At 42.4% G+C, this 22,884-nt stretch overlaps 1 protein-coding gene and 1 pseudogene across 5 annotated transcripts in view; one reads left to right on the top strand and one right to left on the bottom strand.

Annotated features, from left to right (window-relative positions):
* BAIAP2 (BAR/IMD domain containing adaptor protein 2) overlaps nucleotides 1-22,884 on the top strand; it is a 133,686-nt gene that overhangs the window by 10,949 nt on the left and 99,853 nt on the right. The window lies entirely within an intron of this gene.
* Nucleotides 1-22,884, bottom strand: part of LOC308470661 (cytochrome c pseudogene) — a 351,629-nt pseudogene that overhangs the window by 251,966 nt on the left and 76,779 nt on the right. The window lies entirely within an intron of this gene.

Below are 22,884 nucleotides of genomic sequence, written 5' to 3'. Positions count from 1 at the left end.
CATTTGTTCCAATTTTGCACTGAAGAGTGTGTTTTCTCGGGGGAAAGAAGTGGGGCAAAGGCAAAACTGCTCAGACCTGTGCCTAGAAAGCATGTGACAAAGTGGAAAATCACTTGGACCCGTACTTTCTAGGCAAGGGACAAGCGCAAATGTAGATGAGCCCTTAGTTAAATTCATTAACTTCTCATTAATTTCAATGGGTCTACCTTTAGTTAAAACCTAGTTGAATACTACCCAATATTTTGATCTTAAAGAGAAAGCCATTTTCCCCAACTGCATAGTCATCTATAGGACTCCTTTGCGGAACATCTTTTCTTCTGGTTGGAAATCACCATAAGCTTTAGTGAGGATGGTTTCAGTCAGAAAGACTAACAGATCCAACTTATGCAAGCCATAAGGGTGATCCTAACTTCTACAGGAAGTAGGAACAGAATGTGCAGCTTGCCAGATGGAAAGTTCTCTTCTAAGCTTGTTAGATTGGCAGTGAATTTGTCTGTTTCCGGTAATCTGTTGCATTTCATCTTGCTCTTGGCTTTCCATTTATCATGATAGCATTTGGTCGTGGTATGCCTTCTAGGGTTGATTGCTTCACTTGGATAGCTGCGTTCAGAAATCCATGGTATGGCAAGGATACCTAGATGGTCTCTTCATACAGTAATCTTTCTATATTGAGTGACATCAGCTGGATTTTTATCAATAGCTGATCATTCTAGAGAGGGAAGACAATCTTGTGTAAATGGTGTAATGTGGGATCTTTCAGCAGTTCTCCTGACCCTTTACTCTGAAGTCTGTTTAATCTAGCAAGATCTAGCGTATACCACCCACTTTTCTCGACCCCCCCAACAGTGGTCCTATTAAGACCTTGGTGGAATCAATTCATGGACCTTAGCATGGGTCTCCAGGATCAGGAATGCTAGAGAGAACAGAAGGTTTGACTCTATCTCTATTAGAGTTTTTGGCTACTGTTATTCTTTTATGCTCTCCAAACTCTTCATGTGTTCTGTTTGATTTGGCTTAGCCAGTACTGTGCTATGCTCCTCCATCAAATACACCTATATGTTCTTTCTCTTGTGTTCCAGTGATAAGTTGCAGAAGCAAAAGTTAAATGTTGTACATGGATGGAAGAAAAGGCACTTCTACATACAGTATATTTGATTGTTGCCTTTGGTGTGGTTTGGAGCATATTCCCAAAATGACAAAGGCCCATGTTGACTCCTGGTCTACTGGTCTCGCTTCTCCCATGTAGTGCTCACTAAGGTTGGCGGTTCAAATCCTCGTGACCGGGTGAGCTCCCGTTTTTTGGTCCCTGCTCCTGCCAACCTAGCAGTTCGAAAGCACATAGTGCAAGTAGATAAATAGGTACCACTCCGGTGGGAAGGTAAACGGCGTTTCCGTGCGCTGCTCTGGCTTTGCCAGAAGCGACTTAGTCATGCTGGCCACATGACCTGGAAAAACTGTCTGTGGAAGCGGACAAACGCTGGCTCCTTCAGCCTGTAAAGCGAGATGAGCGCCGCAACCCCAGAGTCGTCCACGACTGGACTTAATTGTCAGGGTTCCCTTTACCTTTAACTATGCTGTAGCTGAACCTGGTATTCTAAGGAAGGCTACAGCAATACCTAGCTGCCTTCCCTCCTCTGTTGGGGATGCAGTTAGGAAACCAGCTGCTTTCTGCAGCACGTATCATTGCACATATCAGATGAGCTTCAGCTTTCTGCTTCCACATGGTAGTCTTTCCTAAGCCACCCTTCTTAAAACGGCTCTGATTCTAGAGAACTGCGATTACCAGAGCTCTCCCTCGGAATGATTACACTTAATGAGATAGTGGAAGGAGCTGTCAGCCTCCCCTTCACCACTGCTGCCACCACAATTGGCTTGCCTACACATGTGGAATAATTACAGGGGGAGATGGAGAAAGCTTGGCACCTACCGCCAACGTAATCCCACCTCCCCCTCTGCTGTGACTCATCCTGGTGGACTTCTTTGTAGCAGAACAGATAGCATTGTGGCACCGATAGGAGTCTTATCACCTCTGCTGGTGCTTTCTGAAAATTTGCATCTGCAGCGCATCAGAAATGTACACCAAGGAGAGATGCGAATTCGTCATCCTATTCACAATGTTTAAAAGTGTACTGGAGTTTTGTGTGAGTATAATCACAACATTGGGGGTTATATATTATATATACCCAGAATTAAGAGTAGGAAAATGACCCCCACCCTTCATAATAAGTTTGTAATTTAATGGTCTGTTCAGGGAGCTATATCTCAGCTTTGCCATTATTGGAAACTTCTACCCAGTTTGACTTTGAAAATAAGACATTTTCACGTGTTAAGAGCAGTGGGCTGCTTCATCTTTCCTCTTAATCTTTCTTTGCTTTGGATGAGTGTAGCCAGACTTCCTGATCATGACTTGCTGCACATCAGATGCAGTAAATGTCAGCCCAAGCAAAACAGCTGATTGCCTTATTATCTCAAAGTCCAGAGGGAAGAAGAGAGATTCTTTTTCAAATGAAGCTAAATTAGAACGGTGGGTGGCTGTCACATCCTGGCAGCTAGAGGGGGATATGCAGGTTGACAGAAGAGAGCCCGCCCCTGCCCCCAGGCTATAGTTATGCCACTTTGTATATGTCATGCTTTATGATCACCCCTTCATGCCTCTGGCTGAAACTGTGCTCAGCCCAGGAAATGTTATGCAAATATAATGGCTGAGGATGGTTGGGGTGAAAAAGGGTATGGCTGCATCACTAGGAATGCCGCATTCTGTGTTGTGATATGGTCCACTTTGCATTTTGGCTTAATTATCTGCTAACAAATTTTTGCTCGGTGTTTTGCTTGTACTAAAATGGATGGATGAGGACTGACAAAAGTCAATCCACTAATCCTGGGATGAGGAGCCCAAGGCTCTCCAGTTATTCCTGGAATCATAAAATCATGGATTTGTAGAGAAGGAATCATCAAACGGTAGAGTTGGAAGGGACCCTGAAAGTTATCAGTTGAACTCCCTGCTGCAATACAAGAATATTTTGCTCAACATGGGGCTCAAACACACAAAACCCTCCTCCAAAGCAGGAATTCCACGGCCCACACAGCTTGATGGCACTGGTTGAGTTGCTGGTGGGCAGCTCCGCCTGCTTGCGACACTTGGCTGTGGGGATTGGACAGGATAAGAATCTGGCCCACTGGTCAAATCCAGTTCCCCACCCCTATTGCAGTCTTCCGCTGTAGAGTTGCTGAAAGATGTTCTAGGCCAGCTGCCGTTTGGAGGAGAAAGCTGGTCAAGGTGGGCCTTTGGCCTGATCCAGCCAGGTGGGCACTCCTTTGGTCTGCATCCAACCACCATTAGTCCCAGCCAACATAGATTATGGTCAAGAATGATGGGAGTTGTAGTCTAGCAGCATCTAGACAGCCACGGGTTTCCCATTCCTGTACTAATACATTTCAAGACTTCTTTTCCTTTCTCCCATAGGAAAGAATTGGGATCCATGATGTGGGTTTGTCTCCGCCCATCTCATCACTGGCAGAAAGTCTTTTTAAAAAAACAAAAAACTTTGAGGATTGTGGCGATCACACAGGACGTTTAACGGTCTATTGATCCCTGTGCCACCACGGTGCTCGCTTCCCCGCTGCCACCAACCAGTTACTCTCTGGTAAAACACTGAGTCCAGTCAGTTGTTAAAAGTGAACCAAAAAACAAGTTTATTTTACAAACATTAACAAGTTTATGGTTTCTCAGATAATATTCCTGTCAGTATCTTAACTTTAGTTTCTTTACCGGCCTATACCTTCCTGCTGATTATCTGAACTGTTTGACTGACTCCTCTTAACAAATTCTCTCACTTTCTCACACCAGACTAGCCCAACCCACAGACTTCTCTTCTCTGTCTCTTCTAACTCCAGACTGTCTTCTCAACAACTCTAACTCTCTAAAAAAAACCCTCTGTGCTTAAACCTTATACACAGTTAACACTGCCCCCTGGGTTCCCATTGGTTAGTCATTTTACAATTAGTTAACCCTTTTGCTATGAACCCAGTATGATGTCACACACATAGGAGGGCAAACGCCACAAGGATACTTCAGGGGAGAGACAAGCCTCTTGTTGCAGTTCCATTCCTTGCCTTCACCAAGGGTCTCTTGCCTGCTCTAGGCACGGCAAAAGAAAAAGGCGGGAACACCATATTGGGAGGGATTTTTCTTTCCCCAGGGATGCCTCCAGTTACCTCTGAGTGGAAATGCCTGGCTAGGACAGGCTTTGGGCTTGCCTGTGGCCACCACAGAACCCCTCCCCCCACTTGCCACAGACGCATCAGGGTCCTTCAGCCCCGGGAAGCAGCGGGGGGCTGGGGGTGGGCCTCAGGAAAGAGCTTACCTCCACATCCTAGTTTACTCAGCCAATCGCCAGTTTCTGCATTTTGCATACCAGAACCATCATTATCAGTACACCTGTCTGGCTTTGGGATTGGCCCAAAGTCCGAGAACATTCTCAAAGGTGTTGATAACTGTGGCGGCCCATCTATGGAAGAAGAAGTGAATATTGGTACTTACCGTGGTAAGTTCCTTCTCTGTAGGGAGAATTGGGATCTGGCCATACCAGGTGCAGCTGTGTGCATGGGGGGGGGGGCTACTGGACGCTGAATCTCTGCCCAGAGGAGTATGAGACTTTCCCCCCAAAGTCCAGGGGCCTCCTATCTTTCCTTCCCAGCTTTTCTTGCCTTCTCACCCCATATCAGGTTTATTTCCCTTCTCCCCTTGACTTGTGCTAGTTAAAGGGGCCAGAAAGAACCTTTCCTTTCATGTAGTGAACAGAGGGGGCATGTTCCTTTGAAATCACTGTGTTCCTCTCCTATTCCTTAGTTGTTATTGTATGACTATACAGTTACGGTACTTGTTTAAGCATGAGTTGATCTGGAGCAAGGAGCTTGTCTCTCCCCTGAAGTATCCTCAAAGGTGTTTTTTTAAGGACTTTGTGTCAGTGGTGAGATGGGCAGAAACAAACCCACATCCTGGGTCCCAATTCTCCCTACAGAGAAAGAACTTACCACGGTAAGTACTAACGTTCGCTTCACTGAAAGTTGCCTTATGGCCACTTTCTGTAATTCTTTGAATGTATTACATGGTTCATTACCTGCAGAAGAGGTAAAAGGCAGAATCGTCTCTGGACTTAACAAAGCACTTCAGCTTAACAAGAAACTTTCTGGGAGCATGGCACCTGTGGAAAAATTAAGGTGTAGCTAGACTGGCTTCCAGCATGATAGTGGTAGTGTAAATACCAGTAACAAGCCATGAGAAAAATAAAAAGTCCCCAGGAACAAACCACAATATACCTGTGATGATTAAAACGGGGGAACACACAAGGTACAGTGCCTCTGCTTAGGGAAAGTTAAAAAGCATGCACTTCCTATACCAATTTCTCATGTCTAGTCCAAGTTGCCTGCTTTCTGTGGTTGTGATTTTTGGGGTGTGGGTAGTAGGGGAGAACTGGGAAATTCAGTGTGGAGATTTACCCATGCTTTGTGGTAGCCCATGTGCTTTGCATTCAGAACACCCCCAGGTCCAATCCCTGGCAACTCCAGTTCAAATGATTAAGTTGTAGATGTGCGAAAGACTTCATTCTTTATTTTCTGTGAAACACAGGGTGGGTGGGCTCTGTGATAATGTTTTAGCTTTTAGTGGAGTCATGGACTTGGTGACCTGGAAGGTGAGTTCCAGTCCTCTTATCCAGTAGTGACCACTCCTTTAGATAATTACAACTAAGCGAAACCAATTGCATGTTTGCTTCTCGCAGAGGCAGTTGGTGACAACATCTTCTAAGGGGTTGGGGCAGGATCCCTGAAACAAAGCAGTGTACCAACGAGTAGTGATAGTCTGAACACTCCCAAGAGGCTTCTTCTATTATGCAACATCTGTGCCAGATGGTGAGACTTGGCAGTGCATAGATACCAGCATTCTCCCGAGTTATGTAACTCTGACTACATCCTCCTAAGTTGGTAGTGTTGCTATGGGCAGGAACAAAGGGAGTCCTTTCTGAGCTCTCTTATTGCTGTCAAACTGGACTTGACCTTAAGCAGCAATTAAGTTTCTCCTCTGTGGAAAGACTCATCCCTCTGAAACTGGGATGTGGTGTTTTGAACTCAAGGGGTTGGGAGTGACCGATGTAAACAGCAATATGTTTGAGCAATAAATATTAATAATGAGGTGGAGTTCTGAATCAGGATCAACCAGTTCAGACACTGGAACTCTTTATACCATGGAATTTGGAAACTGCCAAAATGTAGCTCTCACTTCAGAGGTTTCCAAAGGCTTTTGCTTTCGCACAAGCAGGCCCCCTTCTATGGCATTCCTGAGCATTGTTAATCCTCTGACTAGTAAGCAGATAAGCAAAAATGTCAGTTGCTTGGAATAAAGATTGCATTGTTTAAGTTTGAAGCAGGTTTCTTACCTCTTTGTACTTGTCACATTGTCAGGCATCATGGAGCTTAAACCAGGAAACCTGAAGATCTGGTTTTCAGCGGAGTATCTTGCTGGGGACAGTTCTCAGGAAACGTTACGGGACAGAACGCTCCTTCTCGATCCTGGTAATTGGATGATGCCAGAGAGACAATCCCATGCTGCTGCCCTTTATTTAACTTCTAAGGTTGCATTCCTCAGCCTCAACAAGTCTTGGCCTTCCATGTTCTCTCGTTCAGCTTCCTTCAATCATCATTCCTTCTGGCCCTCTCCACTGGCCTTCTGATTGCCTGGTTCCCTGTCATTTCACTTCTCACAATGAGTTGACCACCAGAAGGCCCTTGGAGCTGGACCTCAGTGTCTGGGCTGAAGACACTCCTTCAAGTATAAGAGTCCTAATGGCAAAAGTACCAAGAAAGGGTGAAAACCTTCCAAGGTTTTTGGTCTTTGGAAAGGTAGTCTGCTTTAGTAGCTCTGCAAGATCAATGAGCTTGACTTGCTTATTTACCTAACAGGTGGGGCCTGCAAAAAAAATAAAAATGTGTGGAGCACTGCTCCATTATATTTCCCCTTCCTCTGGCTTTCTTCCAACAGTCGGTCACTGTTCTGTGCCCAGTGATCATTCTCAGTCCTCATTGAAGGGGATTTTTATTTTTTATTTTTTTAAAAAACCCCTTTAAAATGCTGATGATACCTTTCTCTTGTTTGTGTGGATAGTGCCATTTTGGCTGTATAAAGATAGGTACTCAGACAATGGCTTTAACCAGTGTTTGCTACTGAGCTAGAATGGACAATAAAGCATATCTTTCTATCTATCTATCTCAAGGAAAGAACACAAAGACATAGTTCTGGGTCCCACTAAAAATGGTTTAGCAGACAGACATTGCTATGTCTGAACTGTGAGCAAGTTGCTTTCGGTCTGTGAAATATGAATTTTATTATATATTATCTTTCTGAACCTTGTTATGATTAAAGTAACAGGGGCTGTAGAGTACATGCAGTGTGTGCTCTTACCTTTATTTGTTTTGGAATTTGTTTTGCTGACATCATTCGGATTTACTTTTAACTAAGTGTGCTTAGTACTGAAACCTTTGTACTCTACTGCTAAGCCACTTTGGGAAGCTTTGCCTCACTTTTAGTGCTGGGGTGTAAACTGATGGTTGAAGTGAGCCACTGGTGGGATCTTAAGTGCTTTAGGTTCCCATTAACACTCTGTTACGCTGACCTAACACCTGCTGATCATTGTCTTAGCACTCCCATCTATAGAACTTCCATGACCTACTGATGTGTCCTGGTTTTAGCTCTTTGGAGTTAATTTTTTTGCTGCTATAATAGCATTTTTCCATCTGATGAGTTTAATCTGAGCCAACTTTGGTGACAAGATTTTCACTGGAATGTGTGACACAGCAAATAAAGCACCTTAGAGCATGTTCAAAGTGCCTTTATTCTACTGGTTAAGTAATGACAGGCAGTTCTATACTGTATGGGTTTAGGAGCAAATATTCCAAGGCCTGGGGTGTGACTTCAGGTAAGCTCCGAAGATCTTGTTTTTAGAAATTAATTGCCACATTCATTCTAACCAGTTCTGCACTTAAGGGTGAGATTACTGTTTTGCAGTAACAACAGTTTGCATGCAGCGAGTAAATGTTTGCCTTGCCAGCTTGATTAAGCAACTGCCATAGGCCATGGGCTTTTGGAGTAGCCCTTGAAAATGAAGGATGATTTCTTCCACACTGAAAACACTGGTTTCCCTTTTTTAAAAAAAGAGAAACCTTGATTTTGTATCTGCTGTTGGGGTATGTGTGTGTCTCCTGTTCACAGTATTCCAACCTTTATCTGCACTAGACTAGAATTGCTGATGTTTCCATTGTTAATCGCTTTGGCATGTTTCATGGGAAGTGATTTATAAATGAAATAAATAATAAGAGTTCTGGAGGCTTGGTTCTCTCTGCAAAAATGCTAGCATTCCTTCCTCTTGTCAAAAGGAAAAATGAGATTCTTTGGATTCCAGAGCCTGTATTTGATTGGGAGTGTTTGAGACAGGTGGTATCCCAAATGCTGGTACGTGCATATTCTAACTGAGCTCTAAAACGTCAGTTTGGTAAAACTTATTTGTCCTTGATACTTGCAGCAATGCAAAATGGGGAAACCCTGTCCGCACTACAGAGTCATATATAGAGCTGAATTCTAGGAAGTGTCTGCCAGTACCAGAGAGAGACTGTCACACAGGAAATGAGAAGAAAAAGAAACACGAACAGAATAAAGCAAAATTGATGGGGTTCCCCCCCCTGCAACAATTGCAAAACATGCAGATTGATGCAGAAAGGAGGCGAATCAAAGCCACAGGTGACTGCTATAGGCTGAATAAGGCAGTGTTTTTGAAGTAAATACAAAAAATTAAGATGACGATGATTACAGCAGCATAATGTTTATGTACTGCTGATTGTAAGGAAAAAAAACTTGAAGTGGTTTAATATGAGAAAAGTTTCAATATTCGATGTAGCTGGAGGAAATTCAGGCTCTCCATTAGGCTATGGAACTGTCACTTACCTCAACATTACATAGGCTGTCAACCAATTAGGCCCAGGAAATAAAAAAACAACTGGGGGGGGGAGCTGTTTTTCTTCCACTCTTCTCTCCCCCCCCCTTCTCTAGGCAAAAGAATTAGCATTATTGCAGCATATAATGTTGCAAAGGGTATGCAGACTAATTTAAAGAATCTAGGGGAAGTAAAATAAGAATGAGAAGCTGGTCGTATAAGTGTATACTGCTTCATATCAGAAGGGGAAAGCGGAAGAGGCTTCTGTTTGTTTTCCTGTTGCTCATGCCATAGCTACAATTTATTTTTTTTATATTCTGAGATGGTTATCAACAATGTTTGTTAGTTGCTTTCCCCCCACAAAAGTGACTCAAAGCAACTTACAGAAATGAACAGTAAAAAACACAGACTGGTAACATGTATTAAAGACACACACACACACACACACACACACACACACAGATATAATTAAACATACAACGACCCACATTTTTAAGGACTGAAATCGCACTTCTTACACACAGCTTCTGCAATCCTTTTAATGTAATAAAAGTTGCAGAGAAAGGTAATGACGTACAGCTGGTCTGCTGAACAGCTACTGTAACCTTAATACAATAAGCAGAGACATCTTGTGCCCACAAAAAAGTACTTGGTTTGCAGGGCATGGTGCACTAACCATGGCTGTGCAGGCTCCCATAGAGGAGATTGTAGCCACTTTGCTCCTCATCTGCCCTTGTTATTGCTGTGGCATGCTAAGCTAAACCCTGGTTTGGCTTAACTGTATCATCCAAACCTAGGCTTGTGGTTAGGCGCTCTCCTCAATAGCCACTAGTTGTAGCCAGGGAGAGAGCTTAACTGTGAGCTTGGGTTCAGATGGCATGCTAAGGCAAATCTTGGCTTAGCTCTGCTGCTCCCAGTCCTTTTTGCTCCTAATGCAAAGTGATTTCATAGTCCTTCTAAGTCAAGGGTCATAACCTTTTTCAGCCATGGGCCGGTCCACTATCCCTCAGACCATGTGGTGGGCCGGACTATATATTTTTTTTGCGGGGGGGGGGGGATGATGAACGAATTCCTATTCCCCACAAATAACCCAGAGATGCATTTTAAATAAAAGGACACATTCTACTCATGTAAAAACACACTGATTCCTGGACAGTCCTTGGGCTGGATTGAGAAGGCAATTAGGCTGCATCCGGCCTGCGGGCCTTAGGTTTCCTACCCCTGTTCTAAGTCATAGTTTGACTTGCCATGTTGTGTGAACCATTAAGTAGAATGTAGGTTAAACTGATGCAGCTGTCGGGTGTGCATTGCATACAAGAAAACAACTTAATCAGGGGAGTGTAGAAATAATGCAGCTTTTTAGAAAGTGTTGCTTTGAGGAGAAGGAAGTGAGGATCTGAAAGAGAAAGTTGTAAGCTAGGATAAATGATCCGTGCGGTTCAGCCAAATTAGCATTTGAAGCAACTAGGGTGTCTGTGAAAGCCTATTTTAAAACAGGTTATGCACCACCCTGAGCTCCCTGAAGGAAGTGTGGGATATGCATGTGATAAATGCTCTGAGAATATGTCACTTTGTCTTAATACCAAAATGACATCACAGAATATACCCGCTGCAAATCTGTGCCTGCGCTGGCCAGAGCTGCCTTCATCTCTCCCTTATTATTAGAGATTAGACCGTACATTGCTATTTGTTCCAACTGACACAGGAAACTGCGCTCCATTGTCAAGTGGTGCCTAGGGCCAAGGAAGGGGCAGCCTATGGCCAGTGGTGGACCTTGGGGTCTCAAATTTCAGTGGCGCACTGTGCAATGACAAAATTTAGCACCCCCTTCCTCTTGCCTTCCATTCTACATCATAGTTGTGGCGTCTAGTGCAATCAAACTGGTTGTGCTTCCCTAAATCTGCCTCTGCTGTAGCCGTCCAGATGTTGTTGGGCTCCAATACCCATCAGATCCAGCTAGCATGGATGATGGGAGCTTGTAGTCCAGCAACAGCTGACGGGACACAAGGATTTCCATCCCTGAACTCAAGGCTTGTTTTCAACCCTCTTCAGTGCATATCCAGGAATAGCTTTGGCCAACCTGGTGGCCGCAACTACCCCCAAAACATCTGGAGGGGGTACCAGGTTTGTGAAGGTTGGCCAAGAATATATAAAACACACACACACACACACACACACACACACACACACACCAGCATGATACATACAGTGTGTTGGATATTTTTTCACAGGTATCAAGTTGCTATATGTCCTCTTTTTCCAGGACACGTCCTCTTTTTCATGGGTATGTAAAATGAGAATCGTCATAATGATCCATAGTTAAAAGTAGAAGTTGGCAAATGCGTCCTCTTCTTTGCTCTTCAAAATATGGCAGCCCTAAGTCCAGCTAGAAGACCATCTGAAATTACTGGGTTGACAGCTTTCAGAGAGAAACATTTTCTACTTGTCTCTTCCCTCCTTTGGTTTCATTAATAAAACAGTACTTGGCGGGCCTGCAGGTTGGAGTTATGGTTTTTTAATTAGTTCCTGTCTGCTTGAGTCCCTGTGCAAAGCTGAGATGGGCTGTCCTCAAATTCTTTCTCCCTTAAACTTTCTCAAATGACTTCCCCAAAACTAGCAGTCATTGTATTCCTCTAAGGTACTGGGGAAAGTTTTATTCCCTCTGCTGTTCACTCTATTGCTTTTCATCTCTCTCAGCATAAAACTTTCCCCCGTTTCCTCTCCTGGAGCCCTCGTGTTTTGCATTAGTTTCAATTTTTTGGCAGCTGAATTAAAGCTGTAACAATCCCAAAGAGTTGAGCAGTAATGCCAGGGGGAATTTAGAGCAATGAAACGAAACCACAAAGCCCTTTCAACCTTTAGCTGCCAGGGGTTTTGTGTCGCTCCCCCTGCTTTCCCAAACTCTGCCTAGGCAGCACATAGAAAGCAAACAACTTGTGGGTGATGCTGATGGGGCAGAATTCAAGCAAGAATGCTGTTTGCTTTCATTAACCAGGCTTTTGCTGAACATAGGGCTTTGCTGTCCCATCCCATGAATCTGAATGCATTCACTGGGTCAAGAAAAGTGGTGTTGAGGTCTTTGTCTTTTTAGATTGTGATCTTTGCTTCACACACTTACAGTGCAATCCTATACAAGTCTTCTCAGAAGTCTCTCTGGGAAGAATTCCATATCGTACTAAGGCGATCATCCTTCCATGCAGTCATTTCAGCTTGCTAGATGGAACGATTCTGCCTCTTCTCCTGCTGCACGCTTTTCTGGAGGTTATCCTGACCCTTGCGAGCCAGTTTTGGAGAGGTGGTTGAGAAGCTCAGTTGTGCAAGTGTAAATTCTTGCACTGAGCTTTCCCTGTCAGGAATTATTAGGTGAATCCCTCCCAGTGAGTTCATTTGGGCTTATTCCCAGGTATATTGGTGTGGTGTAAGATTGCAGCTTAAAGCTTTTGAAACATTGCAAAGGATGCAGTCATAGGCATGTTCTGTACAATATACTACAGTGAAAGACCTGTTGAGCTCAAATTCCAAAAAAATGTTTGGGATCTCATTAGAAACTACAAAGGACTTTGCTGTCCTAAAGGTGTTAAAGGCCTTGTTCATAAAGACTATATAGCAGCCTTTGCCAACCTGTTTTGGAATATACCGTAATCCTCATCAGCCCCAGCCAGCATGTTAATATAAAACTGCCCAAAGATGTCATTACTTACTGAACCACAGAGCACTATGATAAATTACAGTTGTGATATTATTGCCATTATAGTTTGTCAAATTTACATCTTGTGTTTGGCAAGTGAATGATATCAGCTCCACTCTGGCCACAATATATGCCAGAAGGTATTTATATGGTAGCTGTCACATTGAATCAAGGTTGCGGTTGTCCGTAATGGTTACATATTTGTAAATATTAGGAAAGGAGGAAGTGATTATGTCATCTCGTTATTTGCTGAGGTGATGGCAAATCTTGAGACATATGCTGCAATTTTCATGGGTGCAACTATCTAGCAAAAAAACAATAATCCCCCAATAGTAATTTATGTACCTTTTGAACTTGCATATTAAGGCTCAGTTTCTGCAATCATGAGGTCTATGTGTTTTCTTAATGCTTTTTTGAAGAATCACAAAAGAAGAATTATAATACCTCACATCACACATCTCCATCACCAGGAAACTCTTACCTTCAAAATGCATTATCATTCTCTGGCACAAAAATTGGCGTTTCTTGTGTAGCTGCTATAGTTGATGGTGTTAAATGAAATGTTTATATAGTTTGCCCTGGACATATGTAGTCTAACATTTATGATAAGTCACCATAATGATCATCCATCTCCTCCTCAAATAGATGTCCTTCTGAACTTAAGACCTGGCTACCACAATCAGTGAGTTTGCGTATACCAGTTGATGTGAGCCCATTTTTCATGCACAAACAATTTGGTATCCCATACTCATGTGATTGTAGACTAGTAGAGCATGGTCTCAGGTGCTGGCAGATTCACTCATTCACAGCTAACTACTCAGTTCCATCTTTGATTTCCAGTTTGCACCCCCTGCCAACAGGATTCTATTCTTGGGTTCTGCACTAAACATCTCCACATCTGCACGTTGAGCCTATTTAATCAAAACAGTCCTTTGCAAGGTGGCTGCATGTAGCTCTCTACCTCTTCTTTCCTAGCCCAGAACAGGTGGTACCTTAGATCACTGACATTCTCTGCCCAAAGTTTGGGAGCGTAAATATGACACACGTTTCAATAAAGTGGTGATGGCTCTGGACATAACCTACAGAGCATCACCAGTGCACAAATTGTAAGATAGTGGGGGAAATATATGTCTGGTTTCTAGGCTAGAGTCAATACAGCTATTTGAGACCAAGGGGGCAGGATTCTAATCTGTGAATGGGGGAAAAATGCACATGATGCTGTTGCAGAAAAGTTGCTCCTACTATAGGAAGCCCGAAGTCTGTAGCTAGCAGGAACTCAAAAAGGCATTGCCTTGGAAGAACAAGGAAGTCTGGGAAGAAGATGAATACATTTAACCAGGAAGGTGAGGTCATGTAAATAAACCTAGGAAATGAAAACTAGGAGGATAATTCATGCATTCCAGGTTTCTCCTGAATCTGATGTTCCAAGTAAACTTTAGGAAAGTGTAAGCATTAGCTAAGAACAGCATGGGAATGGATATCTCAGAATCTGGATACATAAAGGCTGAATAACCATTCTAGTATAAATGGTTACCTGGCAACATTTGTCTGTATTTCTGCATTCAGAAGTCAAGTCAATAAATGAACTGTGGGTTGTGGCCAAAGTTGAGAATGTAAAGAAACAAGCTGCACTTAATGTTTATGTTCTGTAATTGTAGCCTCCTTTGATCTTAAATATGTACAAATGGAGAAATATATCTGTTTGTTCATAAATATCTCATCTGAATGTTTGGCTAAAAGGAGTGGACTGGCAAGGAGTAGGCTTTTTTGTTTTAAAGAGTGAGTTTCTGTGTCAAAACAGGAATTGCATGAGACTGCTAAGCTGCAGCTGACCTATAATTCAGATGTATTATTGATGACTAGAAAGTGAATCCCCCGATGCCAATATAACACTTTAAATCTGTGTCGGAAATAAAATTCAGTGTTTTTGTCTTGTGTTGATGATCACATCTTAAGCAAAACCATTGTGTATCCATTGTATTTTACCTCTTATTTGCAATGTCTTGTGATTCTAGAATGTAACTTACCCTTGGTTTCACATTTACGAAAAGCATAAAACAGATTTGAACCTTTTCAGTTGTTAGAGGTTTTGCTTAGAAAAGCAGGTGTGGGGATCCATTTTATCTCATGTAGGCTAATTGGAATGATGGGCTGCCTTGGTATACAGTAGTTTCACATATGCATCTCTTTCCCTGTTTTTCTTCTTTAAAAACTGCTTTCAAAAAAAGAGAAAAGGGAGGGTATATAAATATCAATTTTTAACATGCTTTCCTATAAATTAAGTAATTTCCTTAACTGCAGGATAGTTCTAGCTCTTGCTTCTGGGTCAATACTTCTCAACACAGAATTGTGGAGACAGTTACTTTTAAAGCAATTATTTCACTTTAAAAGCGTCTGCATCTCCCTTGTGAAGATTCTCATTTTGTTCCGAAAAATGTCAAGGTGTGTCTGTGTGTTTCTGTAGGAAATGTCAATGTCCTACATTATTTGAAAATTCCAGTAAAGCAGTGCTGTTGCGGCACTGTGCCGTACCATTCTCCACCTGCATTTTCCTTGATTCATGTGTGTAGAAGCAGCTTGCTGAGTGGGGTGGAGCCACTGCACTAGGTTCCTGGTTCGCTGTTGCTTGCTGGGAGGGATGAGGCAGCAGGCAGTTCAGCGTGGTGCAACTATACAAGCAGTAGTGCCGGCTTGTCTGACCTCCCCAACATCTCTCTTTTTCTTTCCTCTCATGGTAGCTCTGCTACATCCAGTGAGCTGCTTCTGCATATCTGTGCATGCACACACATTATATGAGGGAGCAAGGAGGGAGCAATTTCTGCTTCCTAAATATATATATCTATATATACTGTATATAGAATGTAAACTGACAACCATTATTTTATTTAACATGTGACAGCTGTACTCAGTAAAGGTGTTCCCTGTATTCACTGTCTTCTTGAAATATGGAAACTATCCTACAGTTCTGAGAACCTATAATCCATGGCTTACCACTGTTTCAGTATATGTTCTCTGGAGTGTGGCTTTGTAGTGCAAACTTGGTTAAGGCAAACTCATTGTAAGAAAGGGCACTAATTTCCCTTCCCTTCATTTCCTACACATGATTCACAGATGATGTACAGGTTTTCTTCTTTGTGATGTGTCATAGTTAAGTGCCTTATATAATAATGGGAGCTAAACCACAAAACACCTTGTTTCAATATTATTTATTTCCTACAAGAGCAATTGATGCAATGCTGTAGAAGTTGTTGGATGACACATTCGAGTTGACTGGCAGTGTGAAACTTACTGTTAGTGATAACATTTCCATCAGAACCCTTAAGTTGCTGGAACCAAGTATGGGGAAGCTATCCTTCAGGGTGGCCAATTATCATGGATGATGGATGGATGGACGAATGATTTGTCAGTTTCAGTTTCTATCAGTTGCTTATTTCCCCGGTCTTAAGTTCACTGCATTTCTGCATTGGTTTGCTGCTTTTTTAAAACAGTCCTCATGAAAACTGGTCAGCATTTTAGTGTGCATTTCTTTTAACATACACATTTTTGCCCATTATACACATTCCCCCCCCCCCAAAAACAATTTCCCTTAATAGGATGCAATGTTGTATGATTTTTGGGTTAATATATGCCTCTTGGAAACTTCATACTTGCTGCTCTGAGCTCCTTGGCAAAATGTTAGAATTAGGGTAGATATAAAGCACATTATAGCACTGCAGTGTTACATTTATTGAGTGCTATAATTAATTTGTTGCCTAGATTAGGACTGGGCTTGTAAAACTTCATAGAGAATTTTGGAAATAGTGGACCCTCCAGATACGAACTTAATTCATTCTGGGGGTCCATACGTACCCCAAAAAGTCCACATCTAGAGGCGCTGCTTCTGCGCATGTGCATGGCACGATAGAGTGCTTCTGCGCATGCGCGTGGGGCAAAACACTTCCGGGTTTGCCGCATTCGCAACCCGAAAGTTACATTACCCAAAGGTAACGTAACCCGAGGGTCTACTGTAGACACAATTTAGAAACTGAGACACTAGACGCTTGTTAACTTTATTATATGCAATATAAACAATACATGTATTTATTTTGTGGCCAAAACATGGCGACTTTTTAAAAGAGAACTTGCACCTCAACAACACTTGATAAGGTAGTGATAGTCAGGAAGTAAATGATGAGCTGCTGGTGGACCTCTGAATGAACTGCAGTAACCCAGCAAGGGTCTCAAACCCCTTATGCATTAACAATTTCATTTTTTGTATATAAATCAGACTATTGGAATCCATGACCTGTAGCTACTCCGGATGCAGAATAGTATTTGTGTATGTAAGTCATATGAGTGTATGGTTTGTGGAGTGTAGTAAAATGCTCTGAGTCTGACCCCCTTGAGCAACCACTTTGCCTCTAGCTCCAGCTAGTGGAATCTATTGCAGTAGTACCTCAGGTTAAGATCTTAATTCGTTCTGGAGGTACATTCTTAACCTGAAACTGTTCTTAACCTGAAGCACCACTTTAACTAATGGGGCCTCCTGCTGCCGCTGTGCAATTTCTGTTCTCATCCTGAAGCAAAGTTCTTAACCCGAGGTACTATTTCTGGGTTAGCGGAGTCTGTAACCTGAAGCGTCTGTAACCCGAGGTACCACTGCAATAGGGTTTTATTAAAATACAACGTATCTTGCAAGCCTGAAGTCTCCACACATGCAACTTAAGGCACAGTTCCTGTTGGTAACCATGCCTGATATGGAAGCCCTAATATTAGCAGCTTATTGCTTTGAGTACAAGGTGACCTGCAGAGCACATCAGAACTGGTTCAAGCGGTGCAGCAGGCCTCTTCCCCTGCCCTTGCAGGCAGCACATGACTTTTCTTCTTCCCATTACTCAAGCACTTCTTCCTCTGCTTGCAAGTGCTGCAGCCCTATTGCCGCCTACCATATTTCTTATTGTGCACACAGAGGACCTGGAATCCTTTGGTGGCATTCACATGCGTTTTACTCAGAATAGACCTGTGGAAGTTAATGGACCTAAGTTAGTCATGTTCATGAATTTCACTTAGTCTACCCTGAGCAAAACTTAGTTGAATACCATCCCTAGTTTTTAGTCAAGCCATAGGTACAAAAATGCAACAGGGTCTCTTGAATAGCTGGTCAGTGGGTTGGATCTTGGTTTCTCTCTCTACCCCAACCTACTAAATAAGTTCGTGTTGAAAGGAATTTTGAGTTGGCTTCTTAAGAGCTTGGCTCTTCTTCTTTCTTGAAACATCCCTGAATGCAGTTATTCCTTGTCCTAAGGAGAAGATCAGGGTGGTCCTCTTTGCCAGCACAAATGACTCTGCTCACTTAGTAGCCTGTCAAGAGAACTACTGGAGCAAGGCCATTGCTCAGAACTAATCTGAGGATTTAAAGGAAATTCCTGAGCTAACCAGCATTTTTTAAAGTCTGTCTATGTTACTTCCAGACAAAGCATACTACACTGAAATTTCCAAGCTAGTATGTGTTGCCACGAGGAAGTTTTTTTTGCCTGTTATGAAATTAATAACCTGCTGTTTTGAACACCAGAATGGCAGATGCTCTGCTGCTCCTTGGCATTAGTTGATGGGTTGCATTTGCTGAAGTAAATTACAGTGGTCATGGTCTCAAAAGAACAGGATCCAGAAATGAGGGATAAAAACGCTTCAGGCAGAAAATGAGCTTTATAGTTGCTTGGCCGGCTTCAATTGAGGTGGCAGATGTTTACTCAGCTTATTCGACAGAAGTGTCTTGTCTCACTCTTCCCTCCCTCTCTTGCTTTTAGGGGAGTGCAACAGTCAGAATTATATTCTGCAGTAATGGCTGGGACGGGGGGTGGTGGTGGTGGACAGGAACAAGAAGTAAAAGGTAGATTGGGATTACAGCGGTCTTATTTCAGTTGTACAGTGGTACCTTGGGTTACATACGCTTCAGGTTACATACACTTCAGGTTACAGACTCCGCTAACCCAGAAATAGTATCTCGGGTTAAGAACTTTGCTTCAGGATGAGAACAGAAATCGTGCTCCGGCGGCGCAGTGGCAGCGGGAGGCCCCATAAGCTAAAATGGAGCTTCAGGTTAAGAACAGTTTCAGGTTAAGAACGGACCTCCGGAACCAATTAAATACTTAACCTGAGGTACCACTGTACTTGGGCATTCCACCTCCCACACGGGTTAGTAGTAAGAGTTCCAGTTCTACGAAAGGCCATTGGGTTTCAGTGAAAATCCAGATTCTTATTCTGTAAGAGTTGTTTGTTTCCCCTGAGAGATGGTGATGGTAGTGGGGAGAACCCAGAACTCTTTCTCTTCCTGTGGATAACATACACGTGATTTTTATAAGGAGCTCAAAACGAACTTGAGAAAAAGCTCTCTCTCTCTCTCTCTGTGGCTTTTCCGAGCGGCATTTTTTAATGTACGCATCCAAGAAAATTCATTTCCAGGTGTCTAAACTGCTCCCCAGTGAATTTATCTCATCAAATAATACAGACAATACACTAGAATATTAGTAAAATGGTTGATAGCATTGGGTGAGGTTATTTCCCACCTCACACCCTTGCTGTTGCTACCATTACCAGGTAAGCTTGGGCTTCTGTTCATGTCTCAAGTACTTTTATCAGGATTAAAAAAAACCTTGGCAAGTTCACATGGAAGGAAAACCCATTGAGGATAGGATGTGGTGTTGGTGAATGCCAGTTCTGAATTCCAGTGAGTGGCCAAAACTGCCCCAGCATCTTTCCCCCCTGTTCCATTTTACTTACTTGTTTTGAAGAGTCCATGTGCATGTTATGTTAATATTCTAGGATAGTATTTCAACAATAGGGAAGTGATAGGAAATGAGAATTTGTATGTGACTGGTTGGGTCGTAACTGTGGAAATGCCCAGATGGCTTGTTTATATTAATTTGTAAGAGAGCCTCTGGTCAGTTAGCTAATGTGTTAAGCCATTAAAAATGTAGTCAAAGTAGAAAATTAATATTTTTGAAAATATTGAGAAAAATATCCTCCATTGTAGATGCCAACCTATGTAGGAAAAAGAAGACAAATTTCATGCATTAGAGATCACGCAGACTCTTAATATAAAAGTTCCATGAACTATGGAGTGAACTTGTTGTTCTGTTACTAGGCTGTTTCCCAAGTCCTCTGTTATCTGCCTGAAGCTTTCCTTACTGCAATATGAAATTTCCATTAGTTCAGGGGTTAGATTCTCAATCAGAAAGCACAGAATTAGTTCTGCTTCCTACAAAGATCAGTTAGTAAATTCCTCATCTCATTTGTAAGGTGCCATAGTTACAAAGTGATTGAATGACTTTCTGGATGGTAGAGCTAAGGTAGGCAGGAGACTCATTCACAGCTTGTGACACACTTAACAAAGAGCCATTCTCTTTGGTGACTATGTAGAAATCTAAAAGTACATAGTTTGGTAACTGGAGGTGAGAGTTCTTCTTGTCCTTGAAACCTCTCATTTTGTGGCTTGTTTCCCCTCTATTTCTTGGTGCCTTCAACTGTGTGTGTGTGTGTGTGTGTGTGTGTGTGTGTGTGTAAGTGTATAAAATGGCAATCCTATTGGCTAGCCTTTGAATCTGGCCTGTTCAAATTCTAGGTAAGCTTGGGCTCGATCTCTATCCAGTTGTTTATCAAGTTTCAGCTTTTTTTAAGGAACTTTGCCATTCTTTGTTTTGGTCATGTGAGGGTTAGGGGTGCACATGTCATAAGACCATAAAAATGAGGTCCATAAACCTACCTAAACCTATGTTTCACCTTCCTAGCTAGCAGAAATCCTGTCTACATGTTTAAGGGTCAAGAATAGCGAAGTAAAATGTCCTGGCTGTGGATGCATGCATGCTTTGTTCTTGCACTTTGATCTATGAGCAAGCTACTTAATGAGCTGCTGCTTCAAAAGTTAATTTTTCTGGCGAACAAAAGCACTGGAAAGTCTTTGCTGCAGACCAATGAGGCGAGGTCTCCAAAGAAAAATAGTCACAATGCTCAACAGTTTGCCATTTTTTCTTACCTGCTACTGAGCCAGTTTGCTGCTTCTGTTAGTCACTCATGCATTCATTCAGTCAATTAATTTCTATACCACAGAACATACATTATCATCACCTGATGTATCACCTCCAGAAGGTCCTCTCCTATAAATCTGAGGGGTTCAAGCAAGTTGATACATGGAGAGGTGCTCCAAGTATTTGGTTCCCAAGTTATTGCCATACAGGTGGTAACCAGTGCTGCTCTCATAAAACAGGTTCTGTAGTTAGAATAAGCCATGCCATTCAACACTCTGATGGCTGTTTGCAGCTTCTGAATAGTCTTCAAGGTAACTCCATGTAGAGTGCATTACAATCTAAATGGGAGGCTACCAGAACATGGGTTACTGGGTCAGTCTAGGAAGCACCACAGCAGGAAACTGACATTCTGTGTCACCTAGGCATCAAGTGACAGAGAAGCACTTCCATACTATAAATCTGCTCCATGAAGGGTAGTGCAACCATGGTTAGAACAGGTCATCTATCTGCTTCCTGGACATGGGAACTGCCCATCCTCAGCACCTCTGTCTTATGTCATGGATGGGTTTGATGCAAACACAGTTTCTGATAGCTTGGAAAAAAACCCTGGAAAAGGAGAGGACTTAGGCAGCTATGGGGAGAAGGGACCTTCAGTCACAGCAACTGCTTCATTGGGGCAAGACCTATTGGAGATGAGCTACTGTGCTCATTATGCCTGGCCACTCCTTTGTCAATCGTGTTTTGCTAATAGAGAATTAGTTCCAACTTGCACAGTGTGATTTACTGCTGGCTCGCTCCTGATATCTTACCAAGAGTCAGTCTCAGTTTCTTGGCCCTCATCCATCTCGTTACTGCCTTCAGGCACTGGACCTGCTTCTCCACAGCATGACCTGATTCTGATGGCAAGGAGGAATAGAGCTAGATTGTCTCCCAGGTATTTTGTCAGGTCTTAAGGTATACATTAAAGTGTATTTCCAGTTAGACCACATGACATAACTCCAACTGTCTTTGGTCATGATGGAATGGCGGTGACTTTTATGCAGAGTGGCCTTATTATTAATGCAGCCACATTGTTTTCCTTCCAGACTCCCACTCCCATTAGCTCCTGCCAGAATGGCCATTGGTTAGGGATGATGGGAATTATAGTTCAACAACATCTGAAGGGCACCACATTGGCCATTCATGAAATGCATTGTTACTTTGTAGTTGGCGCATGGAGCTTAATCCTGAAGCCTTTTAGAACTTTGTGTCTCTGCTGATACTGTTTTTAATTACTGTTTGTATATTGCTGTCTTAACTTTGAATTGTATTTATTGCTTTTATTGACTGTTCTGCAGCTTGCCTGGAGAGCGTCTTAATTCCGAAAGGGAGGGTATGAATTGTTATCCTTAAACTTAAACGAGTTCTCCAACTGTTAAATGGCACCTTTAAACCAAAATGTATGAACTCTTCTGCTTGGCACACTATGTAATTCTCGTTAGACACTGTTGCCCTGCATTTTCTAGCCTGGCCAAACATAGCAGTGTTGAATGTGTTTCTCCTTGTCTGTTTTTACAAGAATGAAATAAGCTAAAGAAGCTGGTGGATGGAAAAACCATTTTCTTAAAAGAGCTCAAACTTAAATGTGAAGGCAGATCTCAGGGATGGGATATTTTGAAATGAACCAGAAAGGCCTATGCGTGGTTGATCTTACTCTCACATGTTCTCTGTCTCTCTCACATATCCATTAGGAGTAAATATGTACGGTAATTAAATAAATTGCATTATTCGTATATTTACAGTAAATGGTAACAGTTCCACATGTATAACAAGGTGTTAAAATCTGAAATCCCAGTATGCTAACACTGCCTACTAGACAGAATGGGTTAAAAATTTGCTAAGTCGAATGCTTTAATTGCCTATAAAGAATCTCTGTCAGGAAGCCGGTGATGACTATAAAAGAAAAAAATGAAGGCTCCTCAATTATTCTTCCTCATCATGAGGTGCTAAATACAGAAGCAGGCTTCTGCCTTGCAGTGCTTTGCCCATCCAGGGCCCTTGTATTTGACTGGAACTTGCAGGCATGGTTTAAATGTATAAAATATATAGCAATGTTAGCCAGCCCCCTGCACAATGTTCTGTAGGAGAACTGAGGTGAATACATATAACGAATACAAATAAACACATTTCCAACTCTGGCCAAATTTAAGTTTGTCAATGCTTTTCCTTGCTT

This window comes from Podarcis pityusensis (genome assembly GCF_964106645.2).
Source record: "Podarcis pityusensis genome assembly, chromosome: 2".
NCBI classification, from domain to species: domain Eukaryota; kingdom Metazoa; phylum Chordata; class Lepidosauria; order Squamata; family Lacertidae; genus Podarcis; species Podarcis pityusensis.
The sequence above is the reverse complement of the archived record's forward strand: the minus strand, read 5'-3'. Positions and strand labels throughout refer to the sequence as shown.